Genomic DNA, 20,155 nt, shown 5'->3' with positions numbered 1-20,155 from the left:
ACATTAATTTTGTTTGATGCAAGCAATTAATATGGACAGAATGCTAAGAGATATATTTTCCTATTCCCTTTGGATTTTGTGGAGTCCCACTGAACGTTTTGTGTTTGTTTGGTTTGGTGTGTCTTTTCTCTGCCCCCCCCCCACCATGTAAAATCTTTTGAGATTGGAAAAGTTGATGGATCAATGGAGGGAAGGGCAAAGTCACAGGTTACATATAGATAACTAGTAGAATTGTGGCCTTTAACTGGAATGTAGCCAAGGCCACTGCTTGTCCCACTCTAGACCTATGCTTGATTTTCAAGACTCTTAAATCTTTTTGGACCACTTGCTGGATAAGCTCCTAGCTGCCAGAATGCAGTGCTTAACTAACACAAGTCCTCTTGGCATTCCCATATTGCATTGTTCATACTGAAGTTAGAACCTAGCAAGTCTTCATGGATATACAGCTCCATTTTGTCATTATGGGATACCTGATAAGTTAGGATCACATGTGAGAATCAGCATGGTGTAGTGGTTAAGAGCAGTGGCTTCTAATCTGGAGAACTGGGTATGATTCCCCACTCTTCCACATGCAGGCAGCTGGGTGACTTTGAGCTAGTCACAGTTGTCTCAGAGCTGTTTTTGCTCAGAGGGGAGAGGAAGGGAAAGTTGTTTGTAAGCTTCTTTGGGACTCCCCTGGGTAGTGAAAAGTGGGATATAAAAAAAAACAAAATAATATCTTTTCACTTATTTAGTACCATCTCATTGACCTTCTGTAGCAGGGGTAGTCAAACTGCGGCCCTCCAGATGTCCAGGGACTACAATTCCCAATGCTGTCAGGGGCTCATGGGAATAGTAATCCATGGACATCTGGAGGGCCGCTGTTTGACTACCCCTGTTCTATAGTCTCGTCTTATGGCTTCATCGCGTATCCATCACCAATTCTGTTCTAGCCATCCGAGCAACATCTTAAAATCTCTTGGACACTCATCATTCCAAGGATCCGCAGAGGCATGAGGGCGCAATGGAGGGACCTGATCAATAGCTTCCTCAGGACCTTTATTCCAAAGCTCAGTCTGCTCATTGAAGAAACTGCCAGCAGGTTCAGATAAATCCCGCAGAGTGTTTTGGAAACCACTGGGATCCATTAGTCTCCATGGGCGAGCATAAATATGCTCACCGCCCCTGCAGTATCAGCACACAGCCAAATTTAATTGGATGCTTAGCTTTACCATCTTAAATAAACAATCCCTAGTTTTCATGGGAGTAATACAGGAAGGAGAAAGACCTGTGAAATCTAATCTAGAAAACAAAATTCCCTAGGGAATAAGCTGTTGAGAGTCAAGGTTCATTTTCTGATGAAGTGAGCTTTGAATCATGAAAGTTTATACTCTGGGAAATGTTGTTAGTTGTAAGGTGACACAGGAATTTTGCCCTTCTGCTACAGACTAAGGCAACTACCCACCTGAAGTTCACCTAGAAGAAAAATGGATGTCAAAAGAAGCAGCTAAGAAGAAGAAGAAGAAGAGTTGGTTCTTATATGCCACTTTTCTCTACCCGAAGGAGGCTAAACGCGGCTTAGAGTCGCCTTCCCTTTCCTCTCCCCACAACAGACACCCTGTGAGGTGGGTGAGGCTGAGAAAGCCCAGATATCACTGCTCGGTCAGAACAGCTTTATCAGTCCTGTGGCCAGCCCAAGGTCACCCAGCTGGCTGCATGTGGGGGAGTGCAGAATCGAACTTGACTCTCCACATTAGAAGTCTGCATTCCTAACCACTACACCAAAGTGAAACAACAGTTGGACTGAACTGGATTTTTAAACAGCAAATATCATCACTGTTATGGAAGTTTTGGGGAACAGTTTCTACCCATCCCAGAACTGCTACTATCTTCTCAAGACTGATAATCGAGAGCACTTGGCACATCCCTAGTGTTGTTGTTGTTGTTGTTTTATTGAAGCTAGAAATGTCTTCATTTCAAATTGCTATTCTAAGGCCACTATTTTTTCCTTTAGCTTCCCAGCTTCCCCAACGCTACAAGCCTCGTAAGGCTTGCATAATATTTATTGCATGATAACTTCGTAGTGCTATTACAGTTTATCCCCTAAGACGGTAACATTTTTGAGATTATCATACTGTTTTGTATTGTTTTATAGTCTCATGTAAATTTTTGCCACCATGACCTTTGGGCATCAGTAATGAAGAAATCTGTCTAAGCACCTCCGTGTTGGTGAACTCAGCCAGGCTTGTTACAAAACTTGTAATTCCTTGTTACAGATATTGGCTCTGGCAGGTCTTAAATCCCTGGTGCTCTGGAAACAGTTGCTTAACCTCCTAAAAAGACTTGTGTGGGCACATTGAGGACTCTTTAAAATGCAGATGCAAAACCATTCATTCCCCCCCCCCCTGCTTTGCTCTCCCAGATTGTTGGCTGCTGCAGTTTTTTGACAGAGCGCTGTGCCGTCCCCGTAGGAAAGCATGCCTCACCTTATTGATTTAGTAAGAAATCCTGACTTTTAAGAAATGAAAACGGTCCATGGCTTTTTCAGTCTCATGGCTGAAAAAAGGCTCAGAAACATAAGAACCCTGCATATGTGATCAGTCTAGAAGCCTACCTTTCTAAGCCCATAGATTTTGATGGCCTTAAAAAGGTACAACTCTGCTTAGGATAACACTGTCAGTCATCCAGTGCTGTTGAGGGCACGGTTTCCATCCCTACTGCCATAAAGAAAATACTAACTGTAGTCACTCCCCTATGCCTGTTTCAATACTGGCTGATTTGCCGTTACAACAATGGCATGACACCGCAAGCGTTCCTGACAGTGCCTTGGTTAGGATTAATTCTCCCTCCCCGGTGTATATTGCAATGGACACTTCACCGGCTCCTGACAGTGCAACAGCCGTGGTGCTTCACTAAATCCAGATGGCATTAAGCCCTGTGCACAGCTGTGATGCTTCATTTAAAGCCTGGCAGCCCAGACAGCTGTGGTGCTTCTCAAAGAACAGGCAGCACCTGAATCTGGTCAGCATCCAATAACGTACATCCAAGCGGCATTGGTATTCAATCGATAGCACACCGCTAAATCCAGACAGTATCCAATTGTGAGGCATTTAACTAAATCCAGACAACACCTATGTTCAATCAATGCTCCTTGGATGCAGTGAAGGTAAGTGGTTTCTTTGGAACTTTGTTTAACTTGTCATCCTCTTTCCCTCTTCTACTCACTGGCTCAGTTATATGACAAGTGGGCAAAGACCTTTGTGGGCCACGGGATAATAGGTCTGTATTGCACCTCTGCATTCTGTATTGCTGGAAAGAGCACACCCGCTCCAAACCCTTGCTTTGTTTGTTTTGTTGCCTCTTTTGCATTCATTTTAAATCAATGTTGGTTAAGACAGGATTTGAGAATGGTGAGAGAGAGGGTAGGAACATGGGGCTTGTGGAGTCGGCCCCTCAAGATCAATTTCACATTTGACTCAGCTCTCTCTAAGGTCCAGACTCCTCCACAATGGATCCATTTCAGCCCACAAAGGAGCCTCCTCTTCTAATCTTGCAAGGCTCCTGGGATTCTCCCCCACCCCCAGTATGTTCTGATGCTGCTCAAAGGATGCTTCACTGATTTGATTTTGAATCAGATTAGTTTTGAACACGTAGTAGACACCCTCGAGGTGAATCCATTTTAGAGTAGTAATATTTTGTCTCTCACTTTCCACTCAAATCAAGCAATTCCTATCTCCGTTTATCGGTCGTCGCTTCAGTTACAGCTAGTTCAGTTGAATGGAACATGCTGAGAATAATGCTAAGTTTGCCAATTTAATTCTCATACACAAAACAATTTACTGATAGGGAAGGGCTGGGGCTCTGTAGTAGAGCACGTGTTTTGCAAGAAAGAAACCCAAGGCAGAATTTGTGGCATTTCTCACTTAATCAGCACATAGCAAGTCCTCATAGATATACAGCCTCATACTGAGCTAGGTGGACCAGTGGCCTGACTTGGTTCAGTCATTTTGCAACCCTTCTTGTTTTCTCTCCTCCGTTGTTGGGCCTGACTCTCAGCAGCTGAAAATTGTGGCAAATCCCAATCCAAATTAGGCAGACTATGAACACCGTTCTGAGCCAGTGGGATGGCAAGAAACAAACTGAAAACACCACACACATACGCACACACCTTTTACTGTGCAAACAGTGTAGAGATGTGGGATTCCAGGAAAGAATGTAAACAGTCATAGGATAGAAATGTTAGATCGTGCACACAGGCATTTAGTAGCTATTCAGTAGCGCTGATAAAAGATCATGTTCAGAAACCAGGACATGTTTGAAAATCACTATCTGGGGACCCTCAGGAGGTGACAAAAAAGAAGCAGAGTTAGTTTTATACCCCACTTTTCACTACCTGAAGGAGTCTCAAAGTGGCTTATAATACCTTCCCTTCCTCTCCCCACAACAGACACCCTGTGAGGTACGTGGGGCTGAGAGAGCTCTGACAGGACTGCTCTGTAAGAACAGGTCTTGGTAGGACTGTGACTAGCCCAAGGTCACCCAGCTGGCTGCATGTGGAGGAGCAGAGAATCAAACCTGGCTCAACAGATTAGAAGCCACTGCTCTTAACTGCTACACTAAGCCATCACCATCTCCTCTAGCTGTGAGCTTCCAGAGGTATCTGGCTGGCTTCTCCTGGGAATGAGGGTCTTAGCTTTGATCAAACAAGGCAACCCTTATGCTCTCATATTCTTATGTATGAAATGCCAGAAGAACAAAACCTGCCGAGATACCCACAAACCTCTCTGTAAACACCACCCTCTCCACTTTCCCCTCTATATCCTGCTTGAAAGTCACACAACCCTCCAAAACACAGAACAGATTCCTCACTAGAGCAGCCAGCAAAATGTCCTTGGTCTCACACAAGCAACAGGTAGCTGCCGATCCGAGGGGCTCTGGATGCCTCCAATTGCAGTTAGAATTAAGCCTCGCAGAAGTGGCCCTCTCAGCAAAAATATACAACCTCAAGCTGCCACATTAACATAAAGCAGGGCAGCCAGAAATTATTGCCGCTTCTAATCTTCAAGCGCTCAGGAGCTGAGCTGTGTTCAGCGGAATGACCTGTCCACTGTGATGCATTAGCGTTAATGCTCTCCCTCCTTCCCTCACATGCACACACCATCCCTTTCTGTGTTGAGAGATTTATGCCACCCAAAATAGAAAGATGCAATATTTTAACTGCCCCTTCCCCGTTCCTCAAATCACATGTGTGCATTCTCTCTCTCTCTCTCTCTCTCTCTCTCCTCTCCCTCCCTTTCTCTAATAAACTCATCAACTCCCACATTGCAATGCAGCTTCTTTAAGTCCCAATCCAGTCTAGAGGTCATTAGAGAAGGAAGGCCTGTCTCTTATGCCGTATTACTTGCACACAGTCACTACCCCTGAAGTACAAGCCCATCATATCGCTGGCTATTTCACCCCATTCTTGAGACCATGTGGGTTTGGTGAGGCAGGTTGTAAGAAACCACTTTATTGATTGGGAATTTAAAGGGCACATCTTATGCCAAAGTGATAAATTTGTGCCTGGGGTATACCAGACAACAGAACAAGTGCCCGGACATGGAGAGTCAGCATTTCAGAGAGAAGGGTTTCCACATGGAGGGGTGTTTTGACAGTCTCCTCCCCAGCAGGGATCCTTTTGGCATGATTGGGACTGGGCCTGAGACTTTCTGCATTCCAGAGACTTCCCCACGGAGTCACTGGGCCTCTACCCAGACAGATGGCTATGGCTGGAGCCACTGTGGCACCATCAGGTGCCCTGGGAGGATGCTAGCTAAACACAGCCACACTGCACGGCTGTAACAGTATTTTCATAATGGAGCCACTTCAAGAAGGACATGGATAAAATTGAAAGGGTACAGAGGAGAGCGACAGGATGATCTGAGGCCAAGGGACCAAGCCCTATGAAGATAGGTTGAGGGACTTGGGAATGTTCAGCCTGGAGAAAAGGAGGTTGAGAGGGGACATGATAGCCCTCTTTAAGTATTTGAAAGGTTGTCACTTGGAGGAGGGCAGGATGCTGTTTCTGTTGGCTGCAGAGGAGAGGACACCCAGTAATGGGTTTAAACTTCAAGTACAACGATATAGGCTAGATATCAGGGGGGAAAATCACAGAGTAGTTCAGCAGTGGAATAGGCTGCCTAAGGATGTGGTGAGCTCCCCCTCACTGGCAATCTTCAAGCAAAGGTTGGATACACACTTTTCTTGGATGCTTAGGGCTGATCCTGCGTTGAGCAGGGGGTTGGACTAGATGGCCTGTATGGCCCCTTCCAACTCTATGATTCTGTGATTCTGTGATTCTGAGCCAGGGCAACTTTGTGCAGAGAGTGGGACATATAAAGCACAACATGGCAATCAATTTTGAGTCTGATGGCACCTTTAAGACCAACCAAGTTGTATTCAAGTTGTAAGCTTTCATGTGCCCACTTCGTCAGACAATGAAATGGAAATCACCAGACCACATATATAAGGAGCAAGTTGGTCATTCGGTTAGCACACAGCATAATAATGAAGATGTTGACCAGATTAATCCATTAATATGTATTTTTATTTTATTTTAATTTCCTTTACAGTGTTTCTTTTACCCAGAGTGGAACCCAAATGCAAGATGACCTTATGAACTTAGTTTGTTATTCCCGTAAGGCCTGTGGATATGGCAAACATTTTCATTATGCTGTGCACTAATCCATGGCCATTTAATTGTCTGACAAAGCATGACAACGATTAGCAGATGAAAGCTTACAGCGTACATAAACCTTGTTGATCTTAAAAGTGCCCTTGGTCTCAAAATTTGGTCTGCTGCTTCAGAACATGACCATGTTTGCTCAGGGAGACAGCATCCCAAGAACTTCTGCACACAAGAGTATCAGAATTTAACACATCAGCTTCTGTACAGTTCCTGATCTATGGCTCTTCATGGTCTTGACTTCCTCTGTTCCTGTGACACTTCCCCCAAGCAGTGGGCTATGAAGCAAGAATGAGCAAACCCCCACCCCCAACCCCACCCCGATAGCTCAGCTCTGCACTTCTAAGAGGTAAAGAAAGTCTGGATTTAGTAATAACAGCAGATTCAGTGTGGGACAGCCTGCTGTGCCCAGGGGGACGCTCCCTTCCTCCCCTCCCCCTCCCCTTCTTGCAATTATGCATTTTGGCTGCAGTGCCATAACACCAGCTTTTGGCAATCTCTTTTCTTAAAGAAGAAAGGGGGGGGGAATCAATCAGCATGAGCTATGGCTCGACAGGTCTGCAGTAAAGCCCAGCCAAGTAGAAAATAGAGCAGCCGTCACACTACAGGATTGAAAAGATGGGCCGAGCAAACTCCATCATTGGGTGCAATTATCTCTCTGCAAACATACAGATATATAACAAGAGCAACAACACCCCCCAAAAAATATCAGCACTGGAATCCCAGGGAGCATCTCTCTCTCCGCAGACCGGGCTGCAAGCTCTGGGCCATCTGCTGCCTTCCTGACATGACTGCTGATCTCTTGCTTCCATTAGATTCCCTGTGGCTTCCCCAGGGAGGGGGTAAATAACGCACAGGAGGACAAAAAGAAATCAAGCTGGAGAGATTAGCCTCTTGGCCCAGCCAGTCCAAACTATTAAAGCCATTTTCTGATTGCTAGCTCCAGAAACAAAGGCAGGGCTTGTCCACCCAATCAAGAATCAGGATTTGTTAGCCATTGCCTTGAGAGGGAAGTCTTTCTGCCTTATTTTTTCCGCTTAAAAGGGGGGAAGGATTGGGTATTCTATTCAATGCACATGCTGGCAATCGGGCCAGGAACAGGTTTCTGCCAGGAATCATGAACTTCACCTAGGAATGCTAACTCAACATGGAGAAATTTCTGGAGATTTTGGGGGGGACGTTGCTGAGGACAGGGTTTGGAGGAGGATAGTATGGCAGAGAGGTATAATGAAGAAGAAGAGTAGGTTTTCACAATTTAAAAAAAATTAAGCTTTCAATTGCTTTCCCCTCTTCAACTCACACCTAGCACGCTGTGAGGTAGGTGATGCTGAGAGAACTCAAGGTCTCCAAGCCAGCTGCAGGTAGAAGAAGAAGAAGAGGAGGAAGAAGAAGAAGATTTGGTTCTTATATGCTGCTTTTCTCTACCTGAAGGAGTCTCAAAGTAGCTTACAATCTCCTTCCCTTTTCTCTCCCCATAACATACACCTTGTGAGGTGGGTGATGCTGAGAGAGCCCTGATATCACTGCTCGGTCAGAACAGCTTTATCAGTGCTGTGGCAAGCCCAAGGCCACCCAGCTGGCTGCATGTGGGGGAATGCAGAATCAAACCCAGCTTGCCAGATTAGAAGTCTGCACTCCTAACCACTACACCAAGCTGGGAATGGGAAATCAAACCTGGTTCTCCAGATTAGCAACCATTGTTCTTAACCACTACACCGCCGTGGCTCTGTGGCTTATATTGCCTCAGAGTTCACTGTCCAAAAGCAGCCATTTTCTCCAGGGGAACTGATTTCTCTAGCCTCGAGAGCCATAGCAATCCTGGGGAAACTCCACCCCCCACCTTCCAGGAGGTTGGTAACCTTAACTTCAACCTACAAAGGTGACAATTTACCTTCAGGCTACACAATTTACTGGATGACCCTGGGCCAGTCACTCACTCACACACCCACCTAAACATCCTCACATGCCCCTCCACATTTGGAGGAGTCAAGTGGCATGTATAAAATGTACAGTGTCCATATATGCCACACTTATTAGATCTCTAATGTACATTATGGATAAAAGTAAATGTAAAGGTATCCCCTGTGCAAGCACCGAGTCATGTCTGACCCTTGGGGTGATGCCCTCTAGCGTTTTCATGGCAGACTCAATACGGGGTGGTTTGCCAGTGTCTTCCCCAGTCACTACCGTTTACCCCCCAGCAAGCTGGGTACTCATTTTACTGACCTCGGAAGGACGGAAGGCTGAGTCAACCTTGAGCAGGCTGCTGGGATTGAACTCCCAGCCTCATGGGCAAAGCTTTCAGACGGCTGCCTTACCACTCTGCGCCACAAGAGGCTCTACATTATGGATTAGAAGCTGCTTTATAGGGCGGACACTGTCACTCAGTACATGTCAAATATTACTGTCAGCACCTTCTTTCGTGGCGGGGGTGGGGCACACACCTGCTACTTCTTGTCTTTCCCAACCTCTCATTTATCTGGAGTTGCCGGAAGGAAATGTGCACTATTGCCAAGTCATCACCTTCCCCCCCCCCCCAAAAAAATTGAAGACTGCTGGTACAGTTTGCTCCTACAAAATATGCCCTGCTGAAGGTCCGACAGCCCATGGCTTCCTGCTCACTTGTTGCTAAAGGAAATGTATCTTTCCCTTTTGTAAGAATTGTGACCACATTGCCCAGAGGCTATAGACACATAGCTGATGAGTCCTTGCTGTCTGGGAAGGATAGTCTGGAGCCACTCTGTCATGGCTATGGATAGTAACAGGAAAGACTAACGGATCATACGGGCATGGATGTACAAAGATTCTAAGAAACCAATTATTACAGAGACCAATATCATTATGGTATGGATGGATGTATAGTTGATATTTAATTCATTTTCTAAAATATGCAGACCTCTTCTTAAATATGTATACATCCTTGAATACCTTGAATAGACTGAACTCATGAAACTGCCTTATACTGAATCAGAGCCTTGATCCATCAAAGTCAGTATTGTCTATCCAGAGTGGCAGTGGCCCTCCAGGGTCTTGGGCAAAGGTCTGTCACATCACCTACTGAAAGATTTAACTGGAGATCCCAGGGATTGAACCTGGGACCTTCTGCTTTCATTGTGCACAAGCAGATGCTCTACCACTGAGCCACAACCTTTATATACATCATTATATATGCAATTAATATAAAGTTAATTTTATTTATTTATTTATTGGATTTATAACCTGCTGCTCTCGAAACTGGCTCGCGCCAGGTAACAATAAAACCCCATAAAACCCCATTAAAACCCCATTAAAGGTAAAGGTATCCCCTGTGCAAGCACCGGGTCATGTCTGACCCTTGGGGTGACGCCCTCTAGCGTTTTCATGGCAGACTCAATACGGGGTGGTTTGCCAGTGCCTTCCCCAGTCATTACCGTTTACCCCCCAGCAGCAAGCTGGGTACTCATTTTACCGACCTCGGAAGGATGGAAGGCTGAGTCATCCTTGAGCCGGCTGCTGGGATTGAACTCCCAGCCTCATGGGCAAAGCTTTCAGACGGCTGCCTTACCACTCTGCGCCACAAGAGGCTCTTATTAAAACCCCATTAAAACCTATTAAAACCCAATCAACAATATTACAACCTCAAACAGATGGCAAAACTTCTTATGGGGAAAGACCTTATGAGGACAGCATAGGGAGAGACCGACCTCTCCAGATGGCAGCTCCAGAAGGAACCCCCCTCTCCAGATGGCAGCTGCCCAATAACATATTTCCCTCCTTCCCCCACCTTTTCTTGTAGCACCCAACTAGTTCAGTGTTTTTCATGAACTTGACCCTGGTTATTTTTGCTGGGGCTTTTTGGGTTGGATCCCACGCAATATCTCTGCTGATGGAAACAAATTACCTCCCCTTTCCTGCCACAGCCCCAAACACTGTTCTTGGGGCACAGAGAACCCTAGGAATAACGCAAGACAGGAGTTTGGGGGGGGGGCATTTGCTATATAAGCAGGGAATTGCCAAAAATCCCCTCACTCATGTAGTTCACGCATTGAAAATGTTCTGATGGATCAAGCCACATCTTTGCTCCTAGGCAAAGTTTCTATGATTCCTTTATGTAAACTATTTATCAGGAAATCATGCCTCTTGTGTGTTTTCAGCTCATTATCTTTTGAAGAGGAGAAATCTATATGGACTTTCATGTTCCAGCTAAAAGAGCCTTCTCTTACAGTGGCTCTCTAAACATGGAGAAAACCATATAGATTCAGACCCTGAAGAAGAGCATCAAATAGCCACGGCTGCAAAGAACCACCATGGCACTTCACAGAGAAAAAATCCATATCCATCTAAGAGAGAGAGAGAGAGAGAGAGAGAGAGAGAGAGAGAGAGAGAGAGAGAGAGAGAGAGAGAGAGAGAGAGAGAGAGAGAGAGAGAGAGAGAGAGAGAGAGAGAAGAGAGTTGGTTCTTATATGCCGCTTTTCCCTACCCAAAGGAGGCTCAAAGCGGCTTACAGTCACCTTCCCATGCCCCATCACCATGTTACAATATCCCGAAGTAAGCAGCTTTATACCCACTATTTTAAACCTACATGCAAAAGCAGGTGCCTTACATTGAATCAAACCACTGTCCCATTATGGTCAACATTGTCTCCTCAGACCAGCAGCAGCTCTTCAGGGTCTCAGGTAGAGGTCTTTCACATCATCTACTGCCTGTTTCTTTTAACTGGAAAGGTTGGGGATTGAGCCTGGAACCTTCAGCATAGAAATCAGGAGTTCTTATCACTGAACTTTGGCCACCCCCTCAGAAGAATGCACACGAGATGGATGATTGGAAGTGGTATGTTGCTGCCCTCCCCCAGTGGCACCAAACCCATCTCTTCTGGGCTTCAGAGTTCCGTACTGTTAGTCCATCCCCCCCCTTTTGAGAGCATGTCAGATCTGGCTGTATAGAACACCTAATTCCCCAATAAGTAGTTGTCCATACTGCATCTCTTCAGTTTGGTGTAGTGGTTAGGAGTGTGGACTTCTAATCTGGTGAGCCGGGTTCGATTCTGTACTCCCTCACATGCAGCCAGCTGGGTGACCTTGGGCTCAGCACAGCACTGATAAAACTGTTCTGACCGAGCAGTGATATCAGGGATCTCTCAGCCTCACCCACCTCACAGGGTGTCTGTTGTGGGGAGAGGAAAGGGAAGGCGACTGTAAGCCGCTTTGAGCCTCCTTCACATAGAGATAAGCGGCATATAAGAACCAACTCTTCTTCTTCTTCTTCTTCTTCCCACCCCCACCACTTCAACTTATATTATTTTAAGACGTGTATAGGAAAGTGGTGAGTGAAGGTGACTTGGTCTACCCTATACAAGTGGAAGGATTTAGGAATTTGACCACATTGTTAAAGACCACATCACAAAGAGTCAGTCTGAGCCATTTTCTCCCTCGTTCTCCCCACCGTTCTCTTCAAAGTGAATTTTTCTGATCACTTTGCAGCCAAAATCATTTAAAGGCATGGTTGGGAGAGACTGTACAGGGAGGCACTGGCCCTCAGACAAAGTGGAGCAGGAGAAAACAAGAGGCAAGGAGGTAGATTAGTTTTAAAGCAGAAAATATAACTCTCAAAGTGACCAATTTAAAAGGTCTGTAAATTGCCCAGGCTGAGTTAAGACAATCACAGCACAGGAAAAATGAAGACAGGGGAAAATGCTACCCAGTGACAGCCAAACAAGAGCCAGGCAGATGAACTCGTCTGCACCGTAGGACTTTTCCCTCGGTGGGCTCTTGATGAAGAATCTCAGATATAGATAGCTCTGTGGAAATGGCTGCTCATATACTGTCACTAACTAGGAAGAGCTGACAGACAGAGTGTCTGTGTGGCCTGCAGGTTGCCAGAATTGCCCTCCTGTGGCCTCTCTCTTTCACACTCCAGCGCACTCCAACTGAAGCAAAAGCCCCCTTAGCTGGAGATCAGCAGGACATGGGCCTTCTAGCCTAACAGGAACACAACACATGTCTCCGTGTGCAGCTGGGGAAGGGGCGGGGGGAAAGCCTCGTACAAGGGTAGCAAAAAACCTCCCAACAACCCAAAAGAGGAAGGCAACACGGTGAAGAAAGCAGCAGAGAATCATTTGAGCATCACCAGCCCGCACAAATCAGTGACAGCTGCGCAGCGCTCGGGATAGATTAGGCTGTCCTCTTGGGACATGGTGACATGACAGATCATGATAGGCTCCCAGGCACGGCTTCTTTAAAATAAAAGCCAATTCATGCTAAATGCCATGCATTAACAGTAGGGGATCTGCCACTTAGGGGAGCTCTTAAAGACATTTTACCATGACCAATCCCAACACCCAGCCCATTTTGAAAATAGATCGGGAACTGCCAGAGACAGATGAAGGATGTCCCAGGCTGACTCTCGGATGCGCATTTCCTTCAGCTCCAGCTGAGAACACGCTGTCACAAACTGACAATGTACACAGGAGGCCTGTGAAGCAAGACTCTCCCCTCTCACAACCCCCCATCCCAATTCCCAAGATATTTCATCCAGGCGGACTTGCATGGGGAAGTTACTTGGGCCCTGAACTAGGATCAGACCCCCAGGCCTTAGCAAACTGGAACATAACCCTGAAATGAAGAACTGAGACTCCAGAAATGACCAGAAATGACCGCTCTGTATGTTATTCATGTGTGTGACACTAGGGGGCAACCCTTCAGGCAATTCTGGGCAGTGCTCTCCTGACTCCAATTTGGGGTCGCTTCCATCTTTGTTCATGTTCTGTGCGGACTACAGGTTTGCTGGGAGGCGTCCTCATCACATCCCCATGCTGGAACGTTCAGCTGCTGAGGCCCCACAGCCAGGCAGCCATAGATTCATAGAATTATAGCATTGGAAAGGACCTCCAGAGTCATCAAGTCCAACCGCCTGCAGAAAAGTCACAACACCCTGCACACCCACAGTGACCCCAATTCCATGCTCTGATGATGCCCCCCCTTGCAATAAACACCAGAATCCCTGGCCAGCCTGGAGGAAATTTGCCTTCCGAACCCAAAGTGGTATCCAACATTTACCTGGACATACAAGAAAGGACCACAAGAGCAAAGCTCGGACACAATCCTTTCTGCCCAACCACTTACAATCAGCCTAAATTCACAGAACCAGCATTTCTGTGAGGTGGCTATCTGGGCCCTGCTTACAAATGTCCAAAAAGGAGAATTCACCATCTCTTGAGGAAGCCTGTTTTACTGAGGAACTGCTCTAACTGTCAGGAACGTCTTCCAGATGTTTAGCTGAAATTTCTTTTGAATTAATTTCATCCCATTGGTTCTGGTCCAACCCTCTGGGGAAGCAGGAAACAACTCTTCTCCAGCCTCTGTGTGATAGCCCTTCAAGTACAAGGATCTGTCATCCAAAGGATGAATCAAGTAAGCTGAAAGAGGCAGCAGACATACACCCTTGACCCATTCCATCCCAAGCTGCTGTCTGAAGCCATGAGTGCGTTTTTAGAGAGGAATGAAAGTCCTGTTTCTATGAAAGCCAAACTCCTGAGTGAGATTCTGCACTTCCATTGTAAACCTCCATGTTACCTTTGGCAAGCACATGTTTACTGGTTAAGAATAATGTGGTGTGTAGGAGGAGGAACAATTTTTGTGGTTGATTCTCCAACTTCTTCTACCAGCCCCCCCACAGTGGTTTACAACTGCCTTCCTTTCCCCACCCCACAACAGACACCCTGTGAGGTAGGTGAGGCTGAGACAGCTCTGAGAGAGAACTGTGACTGGCACAAGGTCGCCCAGGTGGCTGTACGTAGAGGAAGAGTGGGGATCAGACCCAGTTCTCCAGATGGCTGCCACTCTTAACCACTACACCCATCTTTCCTTGCTCAACAAGTCCTCTGTTCTAATCCCCAAACTTCCGATCACAGATTCTTGACTCCCAAATCTAACCATTGGGCCAAGCACAGGAGAAGTTAATGTAACACTCAGAGAAACCTCACAAAAACAACCGTCTTGACTGGAGAGATAGCCACTGGCAATTTCCAATTATTCCCAGGCAGCTCAGCCTCTCTCTTCCCATGCCATTTAATGTTATCAGATAATGGGCCATTCTCTCTCACAGACACAGCTGGAGACTAATCCTGCTCTCCTATCCAAGTGTGCACAATTCCTCTCCCGAGAACCATCTCCTGAGATTTTCTTGCCCAACAGAAGTGCTTAAAGGAGAGGCAGATAAATTCAGAGGCCGCCTGGGAATTCAGCTTGACATTTCCCTCCTATCTTCCTCCGCCCCCTTGCTGGATTAACAAACTACAGGATGCCATGCAAATAAATAAAAATGCTGCAAATGTCAAACAGAAGGGGGGCAATCCCTCCCCCAGGCAAAGTTTTGTTTCTGCGAGGGGAATGTGGTCCGCCGTTGCCTCAGCCCAAGGTGACTCTTGCAGTTACTTCTCTGGTGTCGCTTGGCACCCTTGTATGTGAACTTCAGAACCCTTCAGTATTCCTGGATCTGCTCCAGGGTCTGCCTAGAAAGGCTGCATCCTGTGTTGGGTGAGTTGAGTTGGTTTTTAATAAAAGTGATTGCACAACTTTTGGCTTTGGCTTTTGACCAATACAGCTTCCTGCAATCTCTGACTACTTTGGAAATATCTGAATTTAGTCTATTATTTCAACTGGTGGGAAATTAAGCTGGGGGAAAATGATATCCACCAGACTTGGTGTTCTTGCCAGATTTCCATACATTGACTCATTTGCTAGTGCAACCGCTAAAATTAATCTCCATTTAAGCCATGCCATGCCATTCGCCATTACCACCTGTATGTGTGGAAATTGGACAGTAAAGGAAGCTGACAGGAAGATAATTGACTCCTTTGAAATGGGGTATTGGAAGAGAGTTTTACAGACTTAACAAAAAGGCAAATGAGTGAGTTCTACACTAAATCAAACCTCAACTGTCCCAAGAAGCTGAACTGAGGCTACGTCGTCGTTTGGTCTTATGAGAACACAAGAGTCAGAGGAAAAGACAACAATGCTAAACAAAAGATGAAGGCCGCAGGAAAAGGGGAAGACCCAACAGGAGGTGGACTGACTCAATCAAGGAAACCACAGATTGCAAGCCTTTGAATGGTTGTTAAAACAGCACATCTCAGAGGACATTAATTCACAGCATTGCCTTAATTCAGAAATGCCAGACTATGTCAGGCTATGACCAGGGCCAATAGTCCAAGCACATCTTGATGGACTCATGAATGAGTAAGCATCACCTGGTATTTCCAGAAATCACTTGCAACCCTCCTGGTCTTGTGCAGCTCCCATTCATTTCAGTGGGGTGTCCTTGATGTTAGGCAAGAACAGCAGAGCAACAATATTGGTACAGTCTGTTCCCCTTGTTTTAGTACTTCAGCTGCAAAAGGTGCAAGAGGTGTGCATGATGTTTTCTCACACATATGGATCTTGGCATGAACAAGGAGATATGCTTTCCTGCAACTCATTTCCCCTTAGATGTGAACTGTAAAACAAAAGTTTCTCCTTGTAGCCCTTTCCATGTTTCCATCACCTGGAGGGAACAATCCTGGAGCCCTCCTGTGGCTGATTTGAACACTAAGAAATTCCTGTGATCGGTCCAGAGAGGCAGTTTAACCAAGATGGAGTGAGGATTTCCAGCTTAATGGGAAGAGGGGATTAGCTCAAGAGGGACCTCTGCTTCAGCTTTCATTTATTTAAAATAATGAAGAGTGTGCCAAACGGTACAAAACTAATATAGATTTGATGTGCCATTTGGTACAGTCTGGGCTATTCATAGTACTTTCTCACAATGAAGAACATTGCATCTGATTAAACAAATGCTGGCTTTTAAAAATAAGGAAAAGAATAGAAAGGCAGTTCCATACAGAAATGTGACAATTAAGAAGGCAGCAATCTCAATCGCCTGCAGCTGTAACTCTTTAATAGATGCAGTACCGGTTTTTGCACCATTCACACCAGTGATCTGTGGATGTTTGGTTCATGGCAGGGCCCTTCCTGTAAATGGGGGCTGGTTAAAAAAATGTTTCCCATTTTAGTAGCTATTTTGATAGTCTACATTGATCCCTTATATGCTGAAAAGAACAGAATTAGGCAGACTGTGTCATGAATCTAAGAAAGATACTGAAATAAATGACAATTTTCCATGGGGATCTTTCCAAGTAAGGAATTTCCAAAGGGCATGAAAGCAGTTTGGTCACATAAAATTTGTAATCTGGCTTCAGCCTTTGGTGGTCTAAAAATCCAAATATAAATAAAAATCCACTTCCCCTCTCTATATCCATTGGAATGCACAAAAAGTGTTCCCCCTCCCCTGTTTTCTCTGGGCATGTGTTAGATGTCCAGGAATGCCTGGGAAAAACATGAGCCACTCAGACTGGAAGGAATAAGCCCCTGTCTGACTAGCAGCCTTCCTGGAACAAGTCCCATGATACTCAAGCCAGTTGGGGATGTTGAGGAGGAATTAGCTTGATATGGTGACTGAACATGTAGATAGCTGGCCTCAGTGACCCAGGACTAGAGAGGTTAAAGATGCCTTTCCAAGGAATGATTCCATATTTACTACTGCTGTCCCACTTGTCTCACTCCATGCAATCTTCTACCGGTTGTACTCTTCAGAAAACATCTTGGTAATGACCACTTAAGAGCTGACCCACACACACAAATGTTGACTCTCCTTGAGAGGGATAGGGGGCACCAGTGTTGTGATCCCACCTGCTGTGACAACATAACTACCTGGACATCTGCAGGAGGTGACTACACCAAGGAAGTGGCTGTGTGTTCCTCCCAATCAGCAAAGTTCTGGAAATGGTATTGCTGATCATGGGAAAGGGGTGTATGCTTTGCTGCCTTCTCCACAAGGTCATAACTTGCCTATGATCAGGAAATTGTACAGAGGCAAGGGGCAGGGGCAGTGCGCAAGTGCCTGCTCTCCCTTACCATGTCAACATGGGGATGATACCTCTATACTGGGATATTCAGAAGTGTTAGTGGCAATTATATATTTGCTTGAGATATGAGTTGGTGGTAAGGAGACCAGGAAGCACCAGAAGCCAAATTTGCACCTGTCATTTTCATCTGGGAAGCACCAAGGCTGGGCTGTGAATGTCATGAATGGCAAGAAAAAGTAAGCTGGACAGAAGGATCTAAGTAGCTCTAACACACCCAGAGAGGCTATATTTGATGTTCATCAGTTTGAACCTATGGACTCCATAGAAATGCAGAGTTAGAAGGGGCCATACAACAGGCCATCTAGTTCAACCCGATGCTCAATGAAGGACCAGCCTAAAGCATCCATGGTAAGTATTTATTTATTAAAATTTATAACACACCCTCTCCACCAAAGGCAGACTTGGGGCAGCAAACAACATATGTACTATAATATGGTTAATTGCATTTAAAACATGTTAAATTTATAAAATCTGAAATCCAGAATTCTAGATAAAGGGCCCTAGCACCTTAGGCAGGGTGTGATGTAGGTACAATATGGGGGGGGGGGAATTAATAACCGTCCAGCTACTGCTTGAAGATTGCCAGTGACTCCCCATGAAGTGGCCTCTCATCTACCATGGATCTTACAGGAACCTCACCTAATGGAGCAATAAGAGTCCAGCCACAGTTGTTTGTGGGTTGTTTTTTTTTTTTTTTATTTGACAGCAACAGACAGAAATATGTTAGCGGACTCCTTTGGGGGTTAGCAAAGGGAAGTTCCATGCAAAACCACCATTCCCTCTAGCACATGCATCTCCTTCTCTGGAGCAGCAACAACACTCTAAGAAAGGCGCATGTTTGTTTGGATTTTAGCACCTCCATAACCTTTGTGTTAAGAACAGCAGGGACCAGCCGATTACCCTCCCGTCGGTAACAGTCCTCCATGAGTAACACCCTCTCCAAGGAGCTCAGCCTGCTAAATTAATCATAAAGGCTGCTTTTAGACTGGAGAAGAGGAGCTGCGGGCGGGCGCTTATCTTTCTTTCCCTCCTCTTCAAGCACCGCCTTGTGCCAGCTCACACTTTGCATTTGTTTTCAGCTTATGCCTCTCCACCTGAAAGAAGAGCTACCAACAAGCTACTGATCCCTGTTGGGGAACTGAAGTGATCTGTCCATTTCAAAGGACAACTGAACGACTGGGCCACGACTACTTCTGTCATGTCACTTGCCGCTCCAACACTGCCAACTCCAGATTGGGACAAAAGAGCCACAAGCTTCACAAGAATGCGAAGGGCAAAGAGCAGAACGCTGTGCTCAACTGGAACGGCAGGAAGAAGGGCGATCCTTATCAGAGTTCGCCCACCATCCACATCAGGATGCATCATGCATGAAGTGCATTTGAATTATTCATTGGTGACATATATTGAGGACCCAGCTGCCTGCATTCAGCAGTGAGAATATGCCAATTTACGGGGAGTTTACTCTAGGTGCAAGGTAGAGGACTTGCACCGGGCCGTTGAAAGCTGGCTGATGCTCTCTACTTTCATGTCTTTTCTTCTCTCCAAGACATTCCCTGCTTAAGTAAAGCCTGGGGTGGAACCTGTTTGTGCATTCTGTCAAAGGCAAGAAAGCAGCAAGGAGGGACAGAATGGCATCATGGCATTAGGCGTTATAGCTAAATCTGTGGGACAAAGAAGTCAGGAGGAGAGAAAGGGGCATCTCATCCTCTTGGCTCTCCCTGCCCTCCCCCCTACTTCTTAGGGCTCCTGACAGGGTCACCAGGAGCACTATGGGAAGAACTGGGCAATGTGAAGGAAGAAAAGGAAGGGGGTGGGGGAGATTCATGGCAGAAACTGGAGCCTTTGCAAGCTTCATACATCTTCTTAGTGATCTTAATTACACATCAATCTTCTCTGGCTGCAGGAAAGGGATGAGAAAATGTGGCATTCTGACTGAGCACAAAGGACAAACTAGAGACAAGGGGAAAAGGAGACCAGAAGGGCACACTCAGTCCAGTGATTCATCCTCCTCCTGTCCTAAGCAAGTCTAAATGTTTGGAGGGATGTTTACAGTGAGCACGGGTACATAGCACAGCATTCTAGATAAAGAATGATAGGACAGTGAATGGGAACTTTGGGCTGGGTCAATTCCTTTTAGCCGGCATGCTAAGTTTTTGTACAACTGCTGCTTTGCATGGTTGCCTTGCCAACACTATGATATTGAAAGTCATGGGTACCCTGAAAATAGAAAAGTTAGCATATGGCATATTCACATCCATCCCAACATCCCATTATGTGTTGTACAATATGAAGAAGAAGAGTTGGTTCTTATATGCCGTTTTTTTCTACCTGAAGGAGTCTCAGAGTGACTTACAGTCCCCTTTCCCTTCCCTCCCCCCACAACAGACACCCTGTGAGGTGGGTGAGGCTGAGAAAGCCCTGCTATTACTGCTAGGTCAGAACAGCTTTCGCGAGCTCAAGGTCACCCAGCTGGCTGCATGTGGAGGAAGAGCGGGGAATCAAACCTGGCTTGCCAG

At 45.9% G+C, this 20,155-nt stretch overlaps 1 protein-coding gene and 1 non-coding gene across 34 annotated transcripts in view; both read right to left on the bottom strand.

Moving 5' to 3' along the window:
* The window catches only part of NRXN3 (neurexin 3), a 1,515,064-nt gene that overhangs the window by 747,929 nt on the left and 746,980 nt on the right, over window positions 1-20,155 (bottom strand). The window lies entirely within an intron of this gene.
* Window positions 9,775-9,852, bottom strand: TRNAH-GUG (transfer RNA histidin (anticodon GUG)). The gene is given in 2 exon segments: window positions 9,775-9,810; window positions 9,819-9,852. It is a non-coding gene; the product is annotated as a tRNA-His (tRNA).

The sequence above is a fragment of the Paroedura picta genome, chromosome 2, assembly GCF_049243985.1.
Source record: "Paroedura picta isolate Pp20150507F chromosome 2, Ppicta_v3.0, whole genome shotgun sequence".
In the NCBI taxonomy this organism is placed as follows: Eukaryota; Metazoa; Chordata; class Lepidosauria; order Squamata; family Gekkonidae; genus Paroedura; species Paroedura picta.
The sequence above is the reverse complement of the archived record's forward strand: the minus strand, read 5'-3'. Positions and strand labels throughout refer to the sequence as shown.